Below are 19,886 nucleotides of genomic sequence, written 5' to 3' on the forward strand. Positions count from 1 at the left end.
TTTCTGTGTATGATGACAGTTGAGTGATTAAAAGCAAACTGAGCAGCTGTCTAAAAAATCTAAAATTTCCCCGCCCTACTAACATAAAATAACCTTTTAACTTCAGTGTTTCCCCCCTATTTTTACTGTATATAAAAATATTTGTAAATTTGTGTAAAGCGTTTCTGCTGTCTTTTGTTATTATTTGAGTATTTCAGCGGATCAACCCGTCAACACTGGTTAATTTCACAATAAGGCTCTGTGTTTTTTTTTCCGACCGTGACGTTGGCAGATTCATCATTTCCAGTAATGATTGAGTCACGAAAATTTAAAAAAAGTACAGTGAAGTGTTCTATTAAATATCATGGTATTTTTACTGCCACGATATTCATAAATTTTGTTGTGAAAATACTTCACTAGCTTGTTATTATTATTGATTTCCTATTCTAAATGTAAAAACAGTGCGGAGCACAACTAAAGATTAGGAAATTACATGGCAAGCCCAAACTCAAGTGCATGTGTTTATTTGTGTGTGTTTGTGCTGCGTGCGTGCTGCGCATATTTGTATATTATATTACAGGCATTACGTCTTTGTACTACTGTAATAAGGTTTTTTTTCTCAAGTAGTAGTAACCATTTGAAGCAAAATCAACATCACGATTTAGGTTTCAACGTATAATACCTACGTTTCCGTCATCTATCGTCTTTAATGGGAACTGGATATGCCATCCAGTTCCCATACTATGATCCCATAGTATGGTCACAGCAATGTATTACAGTATAATACAGTGTTTGTGAAAAAAAAATTGAAAATAGTAATTTTGTGGGTCAAGTGTGAGTTGTCCATAAAATTTATTAATTATTTAATGCTAACAAACTTAGTTTTATATAAGGATCATTTTTCATTGCACAGGAAGACAAAAATTAGGACAGCTGAAGTTGGTCAAATTTAATAAAATTTTATTCATTTTGAATGAAAAAAAAAACTTAAAATATGACAGAATAATTTCAGTAATATTATGTCGTTTGAATATGCGTCCTATTATCAAAAAATAAAATATTTATTTTATTCTAAGCTAAAAATATACACTACATCGCGGTACAAACATTCCACGTACAGCGATAAAACAAAAAACATTAAAACCCAGCCGTTTCAAATTTTTAAAATATTGAAATTTTAAACCACGAAACCACGTAAATATGCGATGTTAGCTGCAATAATTTATATTGCATCAGGAGGGGAGCCGTTCACGTTTTGTACAGGTATAAAGAGGAATTAGCGCTGCACAACTCTAAGCCAGATTAATTACACCATCTGTTATGGTAAATGTTCGCCAGTAAAGTAATTTACCTTAGTATAATTTGGTTAACGAAACATTTACAACAATAAGTATATGACAGGAGCAGCTAGACAAATACTTGAGACATCAAAAGACGTTAATTTTGTTGTTCGTGGTATTATCATTAATTAATTTTGGAAGGTAAAAAAATTATATTTCGTCAAAAACTTTGTTACCATAATATAATAAATATATACCTAACAGTATAATATACTGTTATATTCCTTATTGCACTTGCGTACAAATTTACCCGCACGATTCCTACTAACTTACTACTTATATTCAATATACCGTACACTAGTGCAAGTATTTAACACCGCCACCAGAACGAAGTGATATGCAACAATAAATTTACCTTTGAACTTTATCTCCTGTAATTCACCAACAGTGGGAGTGCCTGCACAAATATTTTCAAAGCCAGTGAGGGTGTCTCGGAAAAGGTTGTTTTACTGCTTTCAATAATTACACTTCTGATATTTAAAAATAGTACATAATAATATGTTGTTTATTTTTTATTCGGGATGTGCATAAAATACATATATTTGTTTTCAACTTTCATCAACTTTTGCTTTGTTAAATTTTTACCGCCACCGCAGCAATGTGAGCATTACTGCGTTCCGGTTTTGAAAGGTAAGGATGCTGGTGAAATAACGTGCACATGGGACTTATCATACCTTTGCGGTTTAAAGGTCTGAGTGGCTTAGTAACTGTTATGGGTGCTTACCAACACGTGCACGACTTGGTCGTCTCGCCGCTTGATATCATAAAAGAGTAGCGGCATGAGTAATTTAGTTTTTTCTTTTGTTTTTCTTTTTCCAACATAACACAATATCATTACTTGTATGTAGCACACCTATGAAGTTTTTTAGTCTTTAGAAAGACCAAAATGATTTATTCGTATATCCTACTAAACCAACATTGTGTGACCAAAACGTAGGGATCGTTAATCCTGTTGAAAATAAAACAATATTGAAGCTTTTATGAATGCGACTTCCACTCTGACTGAAGAACGGTGTACACTAGGGCAAAAAGTGGCTCTTGATGGGTCCATATGCGGAGTTATAATACCTCTCTTGTTTCCATGTTTTCTACTTTCAAAATAGAAAAACTAACAAAACGCAACCGTTTCCACGAGTACGAACACAACGCTATTGTGTATACAATCGAAGACTTCGGAAGCGCAACGAGCGCTAAGTGAAGTGGTTCCAGGTTTATAAAATTAATTTTGGCCTGGATGTTGTGGATCATCAGTCATCAGTACCCAACGGTGAATTTCTTGCTCTGGTACACTTTTTTTATGATACGTACCAAGTGACTGGAGAACGAACAAGTCGTGCGCCTGATGGTAAGCGACACGCCTATCCACAGCAGTTGCAGTACACAAAACTGAGCAAACACCTTACGTTTTAAAGCCGGAACGTAGTAATGGTCACATTACTGCTTGGCTGCAGAAGAATGTAAGGTGGCAGTACTTCCCTTAACGAACTCACAAGAAGCTCTACTGCTACTAAAACTAAACTGTACTCACAGTACAAGGTGTTCCGTAGTATAAGACCAATTGTTTGGTACATTATTTATTACCTATTTCGGGTGCCTATTTTGGATTCTCACCTCTCCCGTGACTTAAAAGATGAAATTTGAATTTTTAAAGGGCACACGCTGTATTATCCGGCAACGGCATACTAAGCCGGGGTCAAGGACTCAGGTTTCAGAATTATTTATTATTATGTACAAAACCTCATATTTGAGTCCACATATTACTTTTTTCTCTATGTGTGTTCTATAAGTACTCCTTACTTTGTTATACCTCTACGTAAGATTAAAATTAAGATTATTATTGTTATTAAATCAAAAAACAGTATCCATCAAAATTCAAATAGAGAATCTGAGCTAAAACTACATTTTAATAGCATTATTTTCAAATAGATGACATCACAATTACAATGGGTACCTTCACATCCTAAACCTAACATATTAGTTATATAACCTACAGTTAACAGTACAAAGAAGACGGTTGTCAAAATATGAATTTATCTTTTGACGTAGGGTTCGCTAAGAACACAAAGAGATATGGATCCGTTAATCCCTACAATCCTGTTTGAGGTGCGGATATCTTTAGGGATGAGACGTGTCATTTTGTTCGTTTGTGCAATTGTTTATATTTTATTTGAAAATTTATTTTGGCGAATTTTGGAACAGGTGTTATTGAAAATTAGTTGTAAGGATTTGTGACTTTTTCGTTTTGTATATTTTTATATTGTTTTTGTACACTCGCCTATACTCGTTACTGGCGACACGGGATAACTCAATACTTTCGCTGAACAATTAGCAATGTTCAGCCAAAGTATTATACACTCTCATTCAGAACTTGGATAGCAATAGATTTCTTCATTGACAATCTCTTGAAGTTTTTCAGTGATGACGTGTCGACGGCTTCAGTGGTCCAAGTATTTGCTCTGTGGATGCTGGAAGACGAAGTCATGGGTTCGATTCCTGGTAGAACCAATTTGAGAAATTAACCTTTCTAAATTGATTTTGGTCTAGGTACTCTGGGTGATATTACATAGCTCTGATGTAATTAATTAGGTATTATTTTACAATTCTTTTTTCAGCTGATCGAAAGTCACATAATTGAAACACCAAATAAAACCGTTTTTCATACGAGTGAAAGAGACAGTTACTCAATAAGCAGTATGTACCAAGGGAATGAAATGAGGCAAGTTGCCTCAACAAAACAACAAGGCGTTTTGTTTGAGCAATTAAACGTAGCTAGATTATGGACTAACATCAGACGTTAAGTTTCTAGAAAATAAGTTCAAAGTATTGATGCATTTATGTGCAGTAATATTATACCTTGATTATCCCATTAATAGTCTTCACCATTACTGTTTTCTTGCCTATTTTCACGCTGAAATATCTCTTCGACATTTTGTAAAGATGGTATTAAGCCTACAGTATACCTCTATAGAGTTGAAGCTAAAGACGATTTTCTTTTATACCGGAACTTAAATTTTGTTCAGACCATGTGCATTACCTGAAATTAATAAAAACACATTGTTAGTTTTTTACTTTTATTTTTTCAACAAAAATTAAAAGTTTTACCCAAAGCATAGTCATCGCAAGGAGTTAAATTAATATTATACCGTAACGTTAAAAATGGGGCTGTAAGCTAAGGAACAAAAATAACCGCTCAATACACGAAGAAAACAGAAGCAGATCTAAAAACAAAAGACAATTTTAGCAAAAAGCAGACGTGTCCCGAATGCAAGAAGAAGGTCAAATAATTCCTTCGTCAGGGGTAACAAAACACGGACTGCAGGGATAACAATATGTTTCAACGTGGGACCCCATCACACGGACTAATATGTAATGTTTATGTCTACTGAACAAATACTGGACCCTTGCTTCGGCGGTATTAAATCAGTAATGGCACAGAAAAAACAATAGTTAGTGAATATGCAGAGATACACAAGAAAAACAGCAATAGCGTGATAGAGAGAAGGCTTGGACAACCTGGGCGTGATTAGCACTGGGAAGTGTAAATCGCTGTCATTCCCAATCATTTTTTTCATCACACTTGCTCGTAATGCATTACAACAGTGTCATGCATGGCATACAGGCAAAGTCGGCCGTAATATCGTAAATTACGCCAACGGGCTTTTTCATTACATTATCGCCCCGAGGTGGAACTGAATTTTTAATTTAATTATTATTAAAATAAAATATTAATTATTGTACTTCTCTTCATCATCATTTCAGGCGAAAGACGTCAATTGGTGAACATAGGCCTCGTACTTCTCTTATACCTCAAGATCAAGCAAAATTAAGCCTTAGATTAAGCCTAAGCTTGAAGCACAAAAAAACGAAATATTTACAATTTAACTATTATATTTTACTAAATTAATTTTAAATTCAAATTCTGCAGTATATTTAGTATTTTGAAATTATTTATTATATATCTAATATAAATAATGGCTGTACGCGTTTTTACCTTGTACGACATTTTAGTTCGAGTTGTATTATCTGTAGAAAAATGGTTGGCCATTTGAAAAATCCGTAATTGTTGTGTTGTGAAGCGATATTTATTCATAGGAGAAATAAATTATCATTGTATTTCTTTTCTCGCAAATGTTATAAACATTAAACATTGTATATATGACGGGCTACATAGATCAATGTGCACAGGCGGTATAAAATTACAAACCACGAGTCATTAAAGCTTCTAATAGACTCTCGTTAGTAATTTCTTATTTACCGTACACAATTTACCGTAGCTGACGCTATCCCAACTGAGCTACGAAACGAACTAGCAGGCCTTGCGAATTTATCTGTGTGCTTGTAGCAGATCTTCGTTTTTGGTTTTAACGACTTTTTTGCCGTAACACCATCTGTGAGAAACCTATGAAAATTACAATCTGCTTTCGCCAGAGTACATACAATTGAACGTTAAAATCTCGCCAACTGGAACTAAATTAACAAACGGAGTAAAAAATGCTATTGTAAAAGTATTATAGTGTATGGTACAACATTTGGAAACGGGAATAAACGCGTTCAAATACGAATAGGTATTTTTCACGCCTACCTGGTTTCCTGACGTTTCGGCCAAGTTGCACCGATCAGTGGGCTGACTGACAGTCAGTTTGTGACCATGTCAGGAAATCAGGTAAGTGTGAAAAATACCTATTCGTATTTGAACGCATTTATTCCCGTTTCCAAATGTTAGTACAATGCAACGCGAAAGTTTAAAAGTATATATTACAGTGGATTGCTTTTATCCACAAGAATATTTCAGGAACATGTACACTCTTTCTATTTTTCTAGTCAAGAGTAACAAACTGCGGTTAGCATCTGTGCACCGCTGACAAATGTTCGACACTCGGTCTCTTGTGCAAACATCAGTCTCTTTTGCACCTGTGAGCAACTACTTGCTGGGAGCAATGACGAAGGGCTGCACGGTCCCTGCATAAAAAATAGGGTGGAAACTAATCATTAAAATTACTACTTCTACACTTTAACGTCGTATGTGTAGATAGTCTTAGTACAGAGTACTAAAAAAACCGACCTTAAAAGTTCGTGAAATTACATCTATTTGCTAAGTTTTATTGAAATCGGTTATCGGAAAGTGCGCGAAACCGGATTCATACCCTAGTTTGCTACCCATACATGTGGAATATTTTCTTCAAATTTAAATGGGACCAATACTGAGGTGCCCTATTCCCAAAAAGAATCATGAAAATCGGTAACGTACATACAAAAAAAATACAGTCGAATTGAGAACCTCCTCCTTTTTGAAGTCGGCTAAAAACAATGTGGTCTCTAATCATTAAAATTACTACTTCTAAAATTACTTCTTCTTAAGTGTACAAAAATGATTATTAAAAATAAATGAAACACAAGCCGCCATTTTTTCATATTGTTATAAAACATTAAAATTAAAATTCAAATTTCAAAATACTTTACTTCGGATTCTTCACCACAAGCACAAATTATTAATATATTAATAAGCGCATTAAGCACAATTGCAATATAAAACTCGAGTTAAATATTTATGAATCATTTACGTACCATAAACTATGAAAGTCAAAACAAATTGCTTTCGTGCTAAATAATAATATTTATATATATGAACCAAACAATTATGTAACGGTTATTTAAGAACCAAAGTAATACATATGTAACAAAATATTTTTAAGTTACGTTTGCAAGCGACCTTACCTATTTCTGCCGCCAAGCAGAAATATGAGCGTTACTGCGCTATGGTTTTAAGGCTGCTGGTGAAATTACAGGCACATGGTACTTGTTAACTTATGTCTCAGAGTGACGGGCGCTGTGTCCGTGAGATCTTTCTGATTTAAAAGACTGGTTTCTAAACTAAGCAGAAACCGATAATAGCTCTTTAATAGTTTTGTAATAAAATGTTGGAGAACTTATTTATACAGACAAATAGACTTTATTCACCAGAATGGCACCGGTATCATTGAATACATAAGTAAAAACATACAATTTTATTAACAGTGTAAAAGCACTGACTCGGCTTATGCGTAAGTACCCTAAAGCGCTGCTTTTCGGTCATGACCAACAATGAATCTAGTACAATTTATAAGGAACCAGAGGACATCGAGTCTGAGCCTAATATTATCGGAGATATCAAGTCCGCCAAACTCTGCTGACACCATCTCGAAAGGATGTCAGCTCATAGGGCGCTGAAAAGGGTCTTCAATGCGTGTGCGAGTGTGAATATAAAGTCTAGCTATAAGTGTAAGTGCCCAGTTACACGACGCGAAAGTGTTCGCGCGGCCGCCGCGCGGCACCCGCTAATTTGCCGCGCTTTCACGTACATTAATGACGAATCTCAATTCTATTTACTAGGCAACAACATTTAAATTCGTCGGAATAGACCAACGACAAGTCAGCCTTGCCCACGCGCCCGAGACACTCATTTAAGTTAAAACGTAAAAGCTAAACAAATAGTGCTTATTTTGCCATGACTTATGTCGCCACGCGTGAGCGCGATGAAATTCGTGTCGAATAAATGCGCCCCAAATGTGATTGTAAATATATTATTTTCTAAAATTTTAGAAAATATTCTAGAAAATCCAAAGATAAGTAGTACAGAGTGGTATGAAATCAATTACGCACAACAAACTAAACTGATTATTGTAGCAAGTGAAGGTAAAGTCCGTAAAACGATATGAATTTGTTTATAAACCTCATTGCGTATAGATGGAATATTATTCCAGTAATTTGACGCCGAGTATCACCCTTAAATGCCTCAGTTCTATGTATTATCATAATGCTACGGTAAATAAAGAAAAAAAGGAATTTGAAATGTTTCTAATGGAGCATAATGTGTTGTGTGTATGCTGATTGTGTGTGAAGGGAACGTTTTGTTGCGCATTTGGATTGACTCAAATCATAACATCTCTCTATATATAACGCAAGGCAAACAGCAAAAACAAACTAATTAGAGTTGTAATATGACGTTGAGGAAACAAATTTTCTATTAAGCCTAACGCAGTCAAATATACCAGACAAATAATGTGAAGGGGAAAGGGTTTAAACAATCAAGAAAGCAATATGCCCCATTACTTTGTACCGACGAGTGTAACCCTTTGCGGGTACCCTTTGCTCATTTTATTTCAAGTACTGCTCCCCAAAAGCTATTTGCATTACATGCCACGAAATATTGACCGATCTCTTAATCCGACAATCGATGTTTCAATTTATGGAAACAAGATAATGGAAACGCTGTGAGCGCCTGGGGACATTATTCAGAGGATTCCGCAGACAAGAGCCGGTCATGCGTTCATTTCTTTCTACTCAATTTCTTTATGGACCGACGCTGTCAGAGTGATTTCTGTGTGTCCCGACTTCAGTCGAAATGCATTACAACGTAGAACGCGAAGGCGGAACGCGACCGCCTTCTGTTTGCGTAATCACTAAGATTTCCATTTCGCCATAGAAAATTATAATTTTCTACGCCGTCTTCGTTGGCTTACAGAATATTCTTAAAACAAAAATGAAACAACGGATTCTTTGCTGGTTTTGTTTCGTAAACAAAATGTGGCAAAGAATTAGCATCTATTTTATCTTCATCATCCATAAGAAAAGAATTTCTTTCAAACTACATCATACTTTATAAAAAAATGCAGTCTAGAAAATAAACAAGTTGCTCTTAGGCGTGTTTATCTGCATTTCTATTGTACATCGAGTTTTTCTAAAACAATTTTTCATTCCGAGAAATTGTACAAAGTAATTATCGCATTTCTGAGTTCTCTCTAGCAATTACCGTCTTCAAGTGTTTTAACACCATTAGACATATTTAAAATATACGTTATAATCATGAGAAGAAAATGAACTGCAAGCAAACAGAGAATGAGAATTCTTTGCCTGAAAACTTGGACGGAATACTGTTCTGTTAATCAGTTATTATCTACTTCATGTAGCGTAGGCTCTTCAGCGTGTTTTTAGGACAAAGATATAAGCACACGTATTAATTGTAACTAAGACACAACATTATCCGACCTTTTACTACACGTTTTTTTAAGTTACCAATTGAAGCCAATCCCTTCAAGACGAACAGGACGACTTGTTTTTCGGACGACCGTTTGGTGATAAGCGACACGCTTGTCCGTAAAAGATGCAGTGCCGCAGGCACCTGAGGAGCACTGCCAGTGCACCCGTTACCCTGAGACATAAGTTGACAAGGCCCATGTGCCTGTAATGTCACCAGCACCCTTACTCTTCAAAATCGAAACGTATGCTCACATTACTGCTTAGCGACAGAAATAGATAATGTGGCAGTACTTCTCTGAACGAACTCTGTCACAAGGAGTTCTATTGCTACTTAAACTAAAACACTTACCTAATAAAACTAATAAAATAACTTTCATGGGAAATAAAACTATTTTTACGGCTGATTGACCATCGGACCTGTAAAGGGCCCGAAACGGTTTGTTTGAAAAAACAATTTTACGCGATTTAGATACGAAAAGATAGTTTAATTTTCCTATTTGTAACAATCGCGAAAGCCTAAGAACTCAATAATGAGTTTTTATGGCTTAAAATTACATATTATCCGACGATTAAGAAGACAAACGCGAAGATCTTGAAAAAATATCCCAATTCATGAAACCTTTTGGGAAAGGGGTGAAGGTTAAAAAAGACGAAAACCCTCAATTAACGGAGTGGGCACGTTCCGCCAAATAAATTTTAATAAAGTTAATTAAGCCGTAGGACAGTATTATCTACGTCAAATTTTACGTCGGCGAATTTTGCAACACAAAAAGTTCCACCCTGACGAGATAAAGTTATCCTCTACGTGACTAGGCATCGAAAATATTTTTTTTAAATGCCTTTGCCCGAATAGGAAGTTAGAATGAAATTTGTGCCGACTGTTTCCTCAATAACTTAGCTGAGGAAACATAATTTTTGGATTAAAACCGAGTTTATTTTGTCATTTTTGTTTGCAGTTACCGTTAGAGATACCGTTATTAACACTTGGTTAGACTTAATAAGTTTGGCAGGCACGTTTCACCATTGCCTGTACATAGCTGCCTCTTATGTTCCAGCCTAAAAAACTACACGATATTTTTAATAATTTTTGAATGAAACACAGTTGTATACTCACATTTTTTATGTTACCAAGTGACGGGACGAACAACTCGTGCACCTGATGGTACGACACGACTATCCATAACAGTTACAGCACCACTCGGAGCTTTAAATCACAAAGATCTAAGGGTTGAACCCGTCACCCTGAGACATAAGTTGACAAGTCCTATATGTCTGTAATTTCACCAGCACTGCACCCTTATCAATCAAAACCGGAACGCGATCATGTTTAAATTACTGCTTGGCGGTAGAAATAGGTAAGGTGGCGGTACTTCCCAGGATAAACTCTATGGCAAGAAGCTCTACTGCTTCTCAATTTTATTAATTGTATAATAATGATATTATATTAAAATTATGTATGAAATATACAGATCAAGTGACCGCATCGGGATGTGGCGCAATTGCGAGATTTTCCAAGCATATTTTTTAATAAAATTCTAGTGAATTTATGTATTACGGCTGTTTTATTGGTGTACATATTTTACATGAAAATACCGTGACGAGCAATCGGAGATCGTCAATCACTGTTTCATCCATTTCTTTTTAAATAAATAACGCATATACTCATAGGCCCGTACTAGAGAAACCCTGTGTCTTGGGTGCCAATGACACGTAGATAACCACAAATTACACACCCACGAGATACATAAATGTAAGCCATACACATATTTCTCCCGACCCGGGAATGGAACCCGGGACCCCTGCGTGTGAGACCAGCAAGGTAACCGTTCGGCCACATAAGCAGTTTATATATTTATATTTCATGTTGCTTTTTATTACATAGTTTTTGTTTTTTTTTGCGCGCGTCTTGTAATTATTGTGTCCTGTATTTAGTTCTGCAAGAAAAAATTCTTTTAAAAATAAGCAGTACCTTTTATTTTTGTTTTAATTGTATTAAATGTGATTTGTGTTTTTTCGTGGCCAATAAATGATTAAATAATAAATATAATTTATTAGAAAGAATGTTGTACAGACGCCAGCACATCAATAGCTTGGTGTGCTGGCGTCTGTACAACATTCATATTGACGTATCTTGCTGTGTTGCATTGGAGGTGATTTTCAAACAAAAATGTCTGATGTGTTATTGACTGCACAAACTTAACACGTTGTTGCAGAGTTAAGTGCTTCATAATTCTATATTGACCATTCTACATTACGATGTAGTACGAACTGACAAAAGACGGTCAAGCAATGGCGGAAATCGCTCTAAAACATGAAGCAATTTCGAATTAAAATATAAGAAAAAAGGTTAGAATTGGAGCGAACAACGTATTACGAGTATTTTTTTTCTTTTTTTTTGTGCAAGAGAATCACACCTGATTTCAATGTAGCAAAGTACTGTGAGTGCCAGAGCAACGGAAATCACTCAGGAGCACTGCCCAGACCACTCAGAAAACGAAGCAACGTACAAAAGTTCACTTACCGGGAATCGAACCCGGGAACTTCATTGTCCAGCGCCTACAGTCCAAGCGGTTGAGTCACCGAGGTCGTCAAATTGATATATGTACCTATTTGATTAGAAACTAAAGTATGGAATAAAACCACTTAACCACAATAGAAAAGGGTGGACCTGTAATCCAACCCAACGGTTATAAGGCTTCGTATCTAAAAATGTATAAAAAATACGAGTTGCCTTTTAAATTTTTCGGGTTCCCTGATAATTTGGGAAGCCTTAGAGAATCGTGGAGATAGAAAGATGTAAAATGTCATGAGAGCGAGTAAGATAGAGAGGGGGTAAGTTAATCCACCGTTAATGATAACCTCAACACCTGTGCGCAATTTCCCAAAAAAAATATGGTCCACATTGGAGAAGAAAAGAGACGTAAAAAAGTATTAAATAAAAAGACCCACGTACAGAACAGGTTAGTAATTTTGAAGGTTTAATATAAAAGGTAATTGCTCGGAAAATACACTCTTTGAAAAGAAATCTTGTGTAAGATCTGGAAAATTAAGTTTTGCCCTTTTTGGAGGTGCCAAAAATTTTGACAAAACAATCTTCGATGAATAGATTTAGGATCAAAATGGTCGATCCAAATGTGTGAAATTTATATGTTTAAACATTCAACTTTCAACAAATTGTAACCTGAATCAATATATAAGAAATCAAATACATACCGCAGTCTGTGGTATCATCTTACTGTTTACCTAGAAATATATTTACAGCTTTACAGTTCAAGAATAAACGTAGGTCTGAGACTGTAATGCATTTAAATTTAAGTCGTTTTTATCTACATAAAACATAGAGTATTTTTTTATTAGACAATTTGAAAGAATAAAATAAAATATTAATGATGTGCATTTATTCCTTTTTCATGATATATATGGTTATATATATGTCTATAGATGGTTAAATATTTTTTCTTTTTTCCCTGTGTTGGCACTTGTACCTGTGATTTCTCAATGTATAAAATAATATTATGTTGTTTACATTTCAATAATTATATAAAATAATAATGTTTTAGTTTCTACCTAACTTATTTTTTGTGCTACTTGTGAAGATTTGTAATTAGCACTGTCACCTGTTACTCACTTCATATTTCTTGTTAAAAATTTACTGTAACTCTTCCAAAAATAAATAAATAAAAACGTTTGAAGGCAACCAGTTAGTTCGTAGAAAAAGATTTATAACACCAGCTATTACATTTTTTCCCTTAGCATAATATTTACTATCGTTCGCTAGACCCATTACAAATGTCCACAAAATAAACACTGACAGTGGCGCGTGTTTTTTAATTCCAAGGAGCTAGTAATAAAAAGAAATAGGTACATTGGAATTGTTTACGTATATCATTGCATTTGAGTTATTCCTGACTTTGTTGAAATAATTATATTTAGTATTCTTTTTTTCTTCTTTTCGAAAAATTAATATTAATTAGTGTATTAATTTACGCAAATAAAAATACATATGCAAATAACTATGAGTGGGATATTATTATGTAGGAGCTTAGCACTTGTTAACTTAATTGAATAAATAATTACGTATAGTAATAAAAAATAAGGCTTATTGTAGATATGTATTGTGTGTTGTTAACATATATACAGTGAGTAGCAACATAAACGATCGTCGTTACAGGTCAAGATATACAAACTGCCGCCTTGTTAAGCTGCAAACTTTGATCACTATGCCAGTGACTGAATAATTCCCAAACTACCATTGAATAATCCTCTAATCGTTTTAGTTTAACGCTTTGAAGCAGTGTTTTGATCCCATAAAAACATATGATGTACGATGTGTTAGATAACACATATTCAAGATTTTTTGATAGATCGAACAATGCCGTGGTAGCCTAAGTTTGTCCTCCGCCTCTCAACTCAGTAGCCAAGAGGCCATGGGATCGAATCTGATCTAGTATCTCAGACTTTTTTTACATTTATGTGCAAATTTTAATTCGAAATTTATCATTACCCGTCGGTGAAGGAAAACATCGTATTGAAACCTATACGTCGAACCCCAACCCGCATTGGCCCAGCGTGGCGGACTATTGCCTAAACCTTCGCCTGAGAGGAAACCTGTGCCCACGCAGTGGGACGTATAAGCGGGTTAATGTTGTTGTTGTTGTTGTTGAATACTGCCGTGAGAGCAGCAACCACGCAAGCAAAAGCTAAAACCAAAAACGTCGTCAATTCTACATGTCGAAATAGATTTACAACCCTTGGAAAACATGTGGACACCACAACCCAAATTGGCTCGCGTGCTGGACTATAGGTTTACTCTCCTTGCGATGGTGTGATCGAAATTGCGAACATAATAAGTACCTAGTAACTTTTAAGTTTATCGAATGTCAAGATGACATTCAGTCATTTTTATAAAATTACTCCACTAGTTTGTTATAACTATTTCTACAAAGATCGAACACTATGAAAAAATTCCTTCGATACGACTGGATTCGAACCAACGTCTTCCAGCAAACCGTGTCAGGCGCTATACCAACTAAGTCACGGAACGAACTAACGGACATTACGAATTTTTCTATGTGCATGTTGCAGATCTTTTTTTTTTGTTTCTAACACTTTTTATGTCGTAGCACCATCTGTGAGAAATCACTCAGCATAACATAGAAGTTTTTTATGACATATTTTTAGCCAAGTCCTTTAAATGCGGGAATCTATTAATAAGAAAAGTACTTTTTGAAATGAAAAAAGAAGTAAAAAACGCCTTTTCCACCAGCTTAGTCCCTACCAGCTGTCCCCCCTGATGGGGAACGAAAGCTCTAAGTTGTTTTAGGCTTGGTGTGAACACGTACATGACGTTTACTCGTATTTTAACTTTTCCAAGATGAGATGTCTTAGCACTTGAGAGTGGTGCGACGAGGAAGTCGTCGGTGATTATACAAAATGTAATCAAGTAATATTTATCGAAGAAATATGCTCACCGCAGTAGCGTGAAGACAAATTTAATTTAAGTTTACATTTATAAACGCTTTTATAAATAATAATTAAATGCTTCCGGCTTTCGTTAACTTTTAAGAAAAAAACACTAACGCCCACATTGAAATTCAGAAGTAACACAACAACACAACATGCGTCACTTATCAGTTTCGCCACGCTGTTCTAACTTTGAACACTTACTATTCAATAATATTTTACTTTACAGCCCCTAGCAGTTCCGTACATAGTGTGGACAGACTTAAACTTTGCCGATGTTATTGCTTGGATTAGCAAACTTTTCCTATCTCGACAGCTGTGACAGAGGCTGTGGTTTGAAAACAATTTCAATTTTGATACTGTTCTTATTTTATTATCTCGTTTTTAGGTGAAGTCCGTCTACCGATCGATCAAGGTGGAACGAAGAATAATAGTTCCGCTGCCCTTGTAAATAAGATTAATATGTGCAAACGTTCCCATGAGACTTGAATTCGATATTGGGTAGTTTCTCATAGGAAAGTAAGTAAATGGCAACAAAGAGTTTTTTGAAGATTAAGGCCTCTAGCAGACGCGGATGACGTACACAGGCGTGCGCAAATGACGGTAAAATGTATTATACCCCTATACAGCACATTCGGTGGGACCGGGGCCAGTAGAGCTATCCAACACGCTTCGTCCGCTGGTTCGCCCGCGGACAGTCCGCTTTGCATTGTTAAGACCCTAATTCTCCTACTGCATAGCAGTAATGGTACCTGGCTGAATGAAAAACAAGCTTTCACAGGTGACGTTACGGCAAAAGAATCGTTAAAATAAAATAAAACAAAGATCTGCAACTACCACATAGAGCCATTCGTAAGATCTGCTGACTCATTCCGTAGCTCACTTGAGAGAGCGACTTCCCCGGTTTGACAAAAAAGTTCAGCCGTTCGAGAGAATTTTTCGTTGTGTTTATTCGATCTTTATGTCAATTATAACAACAAACTAATGGAGCATTTAAAAAAATCACGTGCAATATGGTAGTAAAAAGTAGTCTTGATATTCAGTAGAAATTATTTGTTTATTTAATAACCATATAATCTAAAAATCAATAGTCCAATTTCATATCGAATTCTTAATCAAATCAAAGTTTCGGACCCTATATAGGTCCAATGATCATGATCATGGGACCTGTAAAATGTCGTTTGTTTGAAAAACAAAATACGCGATTTCAATCCGAAAAAATAGTCTCGTTTCCTCAGTCCAATTTCAGTACAAAACTTTAAATAATGGGAACACCCATCCCCACAAATTGACTGAAACAACGATATAACTTATAAACGTACCTCATTACATCGTCAAAGTAACAACATAATAATCAAGCTGTCGACTGTTGATGATGATAATGTGAGAACCATTCATTTGTTTTCACGAACGATTGACAGACAATGGCACAATGCGTCAGTTTTGTTACTATGGCGATTCAATTAATGTTACCTTCCAATTGTGCATTTTGTAGTGCATTATTATGATAGTGACACACTTATACAACACGTTCTAAAAACCACAACATTGATAGTAACTACTTAGTTAATTCACTTTTAGTTAAGTTTCTCAGTTCGGAATATTTTATGGCAACGTCATCTGAAGTATGAATGGTGTTCGATTTGAAAATAAAATAATTGTTTTATACACCTATTTTCTTAAGTAGTAGATTGTTTAAAAACGCCAAAAATTTTATTAATTTATTTAATTCAAAATTTTTTAGACAACCAATTTTAAAAAATATATACGGATTTTTTTTATCACCAGATGTTTATACTATAATACAAAATGGATTAGATAAAACGACAAGATAAAGCTGTAATAGTAATTACTCTTAATATATTTTCAATTCACCATAATTAACCAAATAACGTGTGGTGTGGTGTAACGGACTTGTATCTGCAACTCGACATCCTGTTGCTTATTTTGCGTGAGAAAAACATTTCACTTGTTTTTATATATGTCTTTTAAAGACCTAAAGCAATGTTTCTCAAAAATTCAGGACAGATAACTCTTTACAAAAAACAATCCGAAATGTGTAAAAACTCCTTACTAAGTCCAAGTTACTTACGCGTCATAAAGCTCTGAATCATGGCTACACGAAGCTGCGCTTGCTATCTGCGAATACTCTAATCAAATCTAATCCAGTTAAAACTTTTCCAATAAGTCTCCCCTCTGCATTCGTAGCGCGAAGCCGTAAAATATACCCTGCATATTCTAGCCTCAAATAAAACTTGTGGTGATGCTACGATGCATCGAAAACTGAGGTTTTAATAAAAATAACAAGAGAAGAGACATTATTCAAAGTGGCTATAAATGTGTCAGTTACTACGTGTAAATATTGTGAAACAGCGTAATAACTAAACTGAGTAGATTACTAAAAAAAACTTATTTTACTTAAATTACTTACTCTATTTCCGATATATATTTTATATAATAATACCGCACACACTCATAGCCTTGCACTGGGGAAAACCCTGTGTCGCGGGTGACACGGACACACACACACACATAGACAACCACAAATTACACCCAAACTCAGGAGAAAAATAAATGTAGGCCATATAAATATTTCTCCCGGCCTGAGAATCGAACCCAGGACCTCTGCGTGGCAGTCCAGTATGGTAACCGTTCGGCCACGGAGGCAATTAAAATAAAAAAATATATAAAAATCTAGATACTGTCCCATTTTTAAGTATTAAATGTTTAAGTTACACGTATTATTTCATTAGTCAAACCTCAAATACATTTATTTTGAACTTTCCACTTACTTAATGAAAATAAAAATATATTATTAAAAATCGACAGCTAATTTTATTAGTTTGGTTACATTTGCCCGAAGAACGTTATACCAAAACGGAGTGCATTAAAATGATAGATGACATACTTATCTGTGCTGACAACCGTACTAAGGCGTGGAAACCAATGTCACAAGTAATTTGCAATAATTGAGTGGAGTAGAGTCGAATAAGTCGCTGGATATTTCTCCCTTGAAGAGCAACTCAATTTAGGAAGTTTTCCGAGTTACATTACCTTATGTACGGTATACAATTTACGATGAATCCTCCAGCAGACTTATCATTAACGGAAATGGACAAAACTGCCAGAGTAGAGAAACTTTTCTCTTGTTTACCGAAGATGATAACTTTAGTGCGCTCGATGGTTCTTGCATGTCGACATATCTCATGAAACGTCATTTCTAGAGTGAATTCTCAAGTTGGGGGAGACAAATCTTTTTGTCTTTGTGCTCGTAAAGTTTATGCTATAAGGCCCATTAGATAATGAAGTGAGAATGAAATGAAATTACAAAACATGACCTTGCCATAAGGCAACGTTTTACGAATAATCGTATAACCGTTTTATATCTAAAATAACATTACAACTCTTTGCGCCTTTGCGCTTTATCAAATACTCAATAAAACGCAAAGGCGACCTCTCACGGCATGTAATTTTACAGATTTATTTGCACAACTGACGCCTACCTATATTAATAATTAATCAATTAAACAATAACAACCCATCACTGCTTACTGGCTCCGCCTTTTTTTCGCTATATATTGATCCATGCACCGCTACAGATTCGTCTGCGTTATCACGAACAAGACCGCTTACTGTGCGTGTGAGGTGATCGGTAAAATCACAGACCGTGAGAGGCCGCCTTAAGGTACAAAGTCACACCGTGTACTTTTTTGCATGAATTCATCATAAAAGTCAAAATAATATTGACATTTGCAGTAAAGAACTTCATTTTTGAGGCGATAGATTTTTATTTGTAATATTTTTTGTATTGCTTCCTTTTTCATGCAAAATAAGAAATTTACTCAAAAACATTTTTAGCGTAATTACTGCACCACATTGGTACCTACTTCAGTAGGAAACAGTAATATTTACATTTACGTACCTACTAAAAACAATTATATGAAAACAGGAAACTTCACCAAAATTCTTCAAACAGACCCATTTATACGTCCCACAGCTGAGCACAGGTCGCCTCTCAGGCGAGGGTTTAGACAATAGTCTACCACGCTGACCCAGTGCGGGTTGGGAACTGCACACGTTTTCCGAGGGTTGTAAAAGAAGGTTTTCTTCGACGTGCAGGTTTCATCACGATATTTTCCTTCACTGAAAAGCTCAAGGAAAATTTAAACTTTTCTTTTAAATTCCTATAAACTTTGAGATACGTGTCCCGATTCAAACCCACGGCCTCTGCTTGAGAGTCGGTAGGTCAATTCATTGAGCTACCACAGCTAAACTGACATCACAACTTAATTGCTCTATTTCTGAATGTAGTACGCCGAATAAACTTTTATAGTTAAAATTTTTCAGTTTAAAACCAAATAAATTCAAGCGACGCCGTCTAGACAGCAAATGAAAACATTTCACCAATTCCTCTCGTCATTCAAATGACTTAAGCAGCGAGCAATAAACCTAATGTCGTTGAGTGCTCCGTCCCCTGGAATGACTCACTTTACACATCATCCACCCACACTCTCAATCATCTACTCCTTCAAACAAGACAATTTTATATTAAGCTTTTGAGCTACCCTCTTGTACATGTATTAAATGTATTGTTCATGGCTGATGAATAGGCGATGAAAATTATAGCTTTGAAAACAAAAATGCTTTGCATTTTATTAGCGAGTATTGAATCTCTTCTTTTTAAAGAAATAATATTAATTGTCCTTCTAGTTTCTTGTTAACAATATAAAATAAATACGTACATTATATTCATAACAATATACGTACATATTGTATTACAGTGTGCTATATTTTAATCTGTTTTATAACGACGTAATATTCATTCAGCGTAATATTAATTGTAATTTATATTATAATGTTCTACTACCATAATATTCATTCTCTAGTTTATTATAATTATTAATACAAAGATCAAACACAAAGAAAAATTTCTTTGATCTAACCCGACACAAATCTGTGTCTATTTCGCCGATCTAGGGAAATTTTCTTTATTTTCGATATTTGTGTTAATAATTCATCCATCGTTCATTTGCATTCACTTTTTCAATCTTACAAGTCCAATTGTAATGTCTATAAAAATTTATAATA

The 19,886-nt window shown here is 35.1% G+C and overlaps 1 protein-coding gene and 1 long non-coding RNA gene across 5 annotated transcripts in view; both read right to left on the bottom strand.

The window, feature by feature from the left end:
• Positions 1-19,886, bottom strand: part of LOC113239718 (fasciclin-2) — a 195,611-nt gene that overhangs the window by 49,560 nt on the left and 126,165 nt on the right. The gene's annotated exons all lie outside the window — the stretch shown is intronic.
• LOC113239719 overlaps positions 4,297-19,886 on the bottom strand; it is a 49,094-nt gene continuing 33,504 nt past the window's right edge. Inside the window, exon 3 of the long non-coding RNA XR_003311211.1 lies at positions 4,297-4,353. This is a non-coding gene — a long non-coding RNA (uncharacterized LOC113239719). The remainder of the gene's footprint in view (positions 4,354-19,886) is intronic.

This window comes from Hyposmocoma kahamanoa, unplaced genomic scaffold (assembly GCF_003589595.1).
Source record: "Hyposmocoma kahamanoa isolate Upper Pololo Valley unplaced genomic scaffold, ASM358959v1 114, whole genome shotgun sequence".
In the NCBI taxonomy this organism is placed as follows: Eukaryota; Metazoa; Arthropoda; class Insecta; order Lepidoptera; family Cosmopterigidae; genus Hyposmocoma; species Hyposmocoma kahamanoa.